Below are 5,146 nucleotides of genomic sequence, written 5' to 3'. Positions count from 1 at the left end.
TCGTTTCGATCTTTTTAGCGGGTGTGGATGTGGTGTGTTTGCTGTTGTCTGCTAGCTATCCGGGACGGGGCCGGAAGCTTAGAGCTTGGCACGTTGATAGTAGTGACCATGATTTGCGTCGGCTCTGTCTACCAGCTCGAACAGTTAAGGGTTGGTCTAGCCTCTGTGACCAGCTAGCGCTGCTCTGGTTACACGGCAGCCGTGAATCTCGAGTCAAGTCCCATCGCCCTAGACAGTATAGCCTGTCATGCTGTCAACTCAGTACACAAACGCCTGATGGCAAGGCAGCGTGTACTTACAACAGTAGGCTACCGCCATTTCCTAGCATCTGACACGGAGTAGTAGCTAGTCGAGAGGAGACACCGCTGCTCACATGAAGATGATCGTTCTTGCGGAGCAGATCCTACCTGCTTGAGACGCTGAGGCAGACGTGGTGCGTGACAGGCTTTTGCGCTGACGTCGTTGTCGAGCTTCCAATGTTTCATCCGCCACATGCGAACTGGTCCTCTCCTCACGGTGACAGCTTCGACACGACTCTCTCTGCGCTATCGTCATGTCGACGATCAGAGACCATTTCCGTGCTCCGGCGTCCTTACTCGCGTGCAGATACAGAGCACACAGTCTCTTCCCTCCTCCAGGGTTGCCAGCCCTTGATCAGAATCGTGTTCTGGTGGCTGGTCGGAGGACAGGCCGAAGACGCACAGACCTGGAGCCAGATTTGTAGAAACAAGTCCAATATCGTCGAGTACGTGACCACGCCCATCCATTTCGTCGCATTCTGCAAAACCATTGTCGCGCCGCCGTCTCTTCGCTAGCATTTCCTTTTCTCCCAGATTCCGGGCCCGTTTCGCGCAATTTCCCATGCGACGCCAATGTGCGGGATCGGTGCTGTCTTAGCCTCACGTCGATTGTTTGGTACTTGTATGACACGAGTAAGAGTGCCTTGTGCTGCCTGTCAGGACAAAGGCAAAGCCACCGCTGTCCCAATTCGCCGCGAATCTCTGTGCAGGAGCCTCTCTGTGCAGTACCATGTAGCCTACTGTCAGCCACATTCCAGCGTCCCCGCTCATCCCGGCGTCCAGCCGCAATGGCTAACCCGACAGAGAGTCCATAATTCGGCTTCAAGCCGCAACGGGATGACCACAGCAACGGGCTCGCCAAATTCTCCCAGTCCAGGCTCTCTGCTCTCCACCACCCGCTGATCTTTGGGCTGGGATGACGCCCCGACGCCATGTTGGTGGGAACATGTGAACGGTCACACTTGTTGGCTGATGGTGTGCCTGTCGTTTAGGCAGGCCAGCCCAGCCCAGGCCGTTACCAGGAGTCGACTGTCTCGACCTGAGAGCAGGGGAGCGGGGAAGGAGAGCACGTCACCTGGCTCCCAAACTCCTTTCCCAACCAGGCATAAATCAGGATGACCGGTGACGATCATGACCCCGCCAGGCCTACGCAAAGAAGATGATGCGGTCCCAATTTTCGGCAGTGGACCCAGCAAAAACTGTGTGTCTGTCTTGCCCAGCATTCTTCTGCTCACCGTCGTCGTGACTTCTGGGACTGTGAATTAAGGCAGGCCCATCTGCCGCGAGCTAGCCTGATGATCGCCATGCGCGTCTCATTTGGAGACTCGCAACCCCGGACCTGATGTTACCAAAAGCCTGAGTCGGCCGTACTGTGCAATTGAGACAGAGCGCAGCGACCAATCCGCCTGCACCATACGCCGTTCCGATATGTCGCATCCATTAAGGCCAGAATCAATTTGTTTCCTCGCGGGTGGCTTGGGTGGGTTCTGAAAACCCGACTGTTTCTCTTTCTGGCGTCCTCTGTATTGGCACACCATTGATAATCTGAAATGAGCTTTCCTAGTTGCCCGTGGCCTTACTATCCTTGGACTCCGGTGGAAGTCACGGCCATACTGTAGCTGCTTCACTCGTCCCACATTGTACATGTCTTGAGCCCATCCTGGACATATTTTCCGAGCCGGAGGTGGCTGTCAATCCGCTTCTGGTCGCTGTGCAAGGGTACCATGTTGAGAGTATTCGCCTGATATGTGGTCAAGCGTGGAAGGCGACAACCGAATATGGAGCAACTAGGAGCTCTCGGGGCAGCCACGGGCTCGGTGTACTGTACTGGTCGACCTGGCGCCCTGTCCTGATGAAGCCAAGCAAGCTCGTGGCTTCGTTTCGCCCCATGGCCTCCACCAGCATGAATCGCTTGCAAAACAATCACACCATGTTCCTGTCGGCTCGACATCCGAATTGGCTATCAGCAGGGGGCAGCCTCGGCCGACGGAATTATCAGATGGACTGTTGAAAAAGATATGTCGGCGGCGTCCTGGTCACTTTGACCCAGAAGACTCTCCTGATGTCTTGCTTCCTAATCTCGGCTGCTTTGACGCGGGACCGACACGACCGCAATAGGATGTTCTGGGGTCATTCGAGGAAGGGCTGATGTGCGAGAGGCCTGGAACACCGCCGTTAGACCAGACTGTGACGAGTCGAAAGAGCCACCCCCTGGGGGCGCTCCCCGTCACGCAGATGAGCCCGCTGCTCAGCCCAGCATTCCTTCGACTCACTAGCGCTTCGGCCCCTGAGGCTCTAACAAAGCCGTCGCTTGGAGCTGAAAGTCAGCCCTGAAGACGCTGCCAAGTGATGAGCTCCGTCAGTCATGTATTCGGCCGGATGCCCTGACCTTGTTACTTGTGTAGATCCGCCCGCTAAGGTCCGTCGGGGCTTGGGTTTTCCCAACAACGTTGTGTCCGACGTGCTGATATTCATGCTACCATGACGGATTACGGTTCAAGGAGCCTGGCTATGCTACCGCACACCTCAGATGCTCACTTTGCCAATGTTCATGTAAATGGCCGAGGGCCCCGGCTTCGGAGGTCGGCTGCACGCCAAGATGGGGCAGATCATCATGTCATGCTCTAACAGCCGACTGCTCCGATGATCTTGAGTCAAGCTATTCAATGTGTGTCATCCTGCCTGTAGCTACAGGGTTAAATGACGCGGTAAGGGTAGCGTACAGAGACCTCGAGGCAGAGTGCAGTGTGATGGGCCTGTAGGGTTTTCAGATTAGATATCGAACGTCTCATGCTTGCCATCCGCCTACATTTCGGCCGAGAACGGCGCAGGGCGAATTTCATCTAGAAATACAAGTTGTTTATCACAGTCTGCTAGTCGTGGGAGAAGACGCAGACCGTTCAGCTTGGCGATTAAATCCCAATCGAGGGGCGACGAGGGTCATCGCAGAAAGCAGGGCTGCTTGAACGTGGCCATGCGAAAGTCGCAGTGCATGCAGCTCCCAGGTGCCGCTGGACCCGGGCGTGCGTGGGACTCAGTAAGCAGGCGGCGATGCCTATCAACATCAAGAGCAGTCGTTGTCGATGCGAGTCTGCAAAGGAATACGGCTTGATCGGTCGGCACCTTTCTTCGCACGCAATACTGCCCAACCTCAGTGCAGGGCAGGGGAGGCAGGGGAAGGTCCCCTATTGGAGCGTAAGCAGTCGATTCAGCTCACAGGCTGCAGCCCATCCCGGGCACCAGGTGAAGGACGGGGAGCACCCTTGCCAGATAAGGTCAATAGCGTGATTCGGCATTTCGACGTCGCATTGTTGCGAGCGTCATATGGTGTTGCGGAAGTCCATTCATGCAGGTCTAGATGATTTCGTTGTACGTCGCACCCATGTAGAGAATCGAATCATGGCGCAGCTGCCGCTGACAGTTGTTGCTAGTTGTGGATTAGGACTTTCTTCCAGTGGACTGAAGTCAAGTTGCTTCGTTACCTACTGGTCTCAGCCCAAGGTTTGCCTGGTCAAAGGCAGTGTTCCGGTTGGGCAGTCCCCCAAGTCAAGCAAGGTAAGGCGGTAGAGGTACTCTGTCGTAAGCCAGCCAGGTCTGGTGTGTTGCAAGGCTGTACATGTACCACTGTATTGTGCCATTACAATACAGCATGTGAGATGGGTTTGGCGATGCGAGCGTCAGGCGATACGGTGGTGCCTAGAGCAACGAAGCAAACAAGATACACACCTATTGTAGCGGTAGCGGCGGCGGTAGGTATTGATGAGAGTCAACACCTTGCCTTGCCGGCAGCTGGCTGGCCTTGGGCATGTTGCAAGTACCACTCACGCCATCAGCGTCGGTTGTTCCTGGTGGAAGGCACTCACAGCAAGGCTTCGAGCTACCTTCCCCGCACCTCCACTACGAACTTCTGTGTGCGCTTGGACCGCTCTTTCCCCCCTCGACCAATGTGTGTCTGCCTCCGCCACGGTTGCATTTACATTTTTGAGGCCGCAGCTGCCGTTCCAAGTACCAAAACCTCAGCCGACAAGGCCATTGCCACTGTGGATGCTGATACCGCGAGGCAAGAAGCACCACATGCAGGCGAAACGTTCTTCCCCGATTGGTTGTTTATGTCCGATCATCAGTGTACCAGGGAGGCGAGGTGCATCAGTGGACTTCCTTCCAAACCTACGTCACGACAGGATGTCACCTGGTGTTGATGTGGGCAATACGTGCTTAACTGAGAATCGAGTAAGGACCAGGTGCAGATAGCTGCGCCCTCCGTGGGGGGAAGGGGAGGGGTTCGACACGTTCATGTGTGGCGTCTTGTCTTGGAGGATCAGTCCAACGTGTGAAGCACGCAGAGCTTGGTATGCCTTGAAGGCTGCACGGGAAAGGTCGCAAAGCCTCGTGGCGAGGAGATAATCCCCCTTGACACGGAAACATAAACGTGGGAGCTATTCTTAGGCGAATGAAGGCAGCAACCAGCCAGCTCGCCCAGAGACGAGTGGATGCGATGATAGCTGGGCAGCAAAAGCAACCGCAGGTGGTCCTTCTCGTCGCTTGTTCCGCCCTCTGTTTGCACCTGTTAGCGAAATGAAACGCGTGCTTGAACAGGAAGGTGTACCATGTATGCATCAATGGATGGTGGGCATCGACGCCACAACGTGAAAGCTGGAGGCGGTCCGGAGATCTCGAATGCACTAGCCAACGCCACTTGGGGTCCTGTGTGCTTCTACGTAATGATTGACACAACATCAGGAGCAAGGCAAGTCATCTTCTGCTGGCAGAGAGGCCACTCATCACAGGGGATAATGCTTGCCTGCGAAGGGCCCTGGCCGACAAAGTCACCCCCAGAGGTTGCCGCT

This window comes from Verticillium dahliae, genomic scaffold (assembly GCF_000150675.1).
Source record: "Verticillium dahliae VdLs.17 supercont1.3 genomic scaffold, whole genome shotgun sequence".
Taxonomy (NCBI): domain Eukaryota; kingdom Fungi; phylum Ascomycota; class Sordariomycetes; order Glomerellales; family Plectosphaerellaceae; genus Verticillium; species Verticillium dahliae.
The sequence above is the reverse complement of the archived record's forward strand: the minus strand, read 5'-3'. Positions refer to the sequence as shown.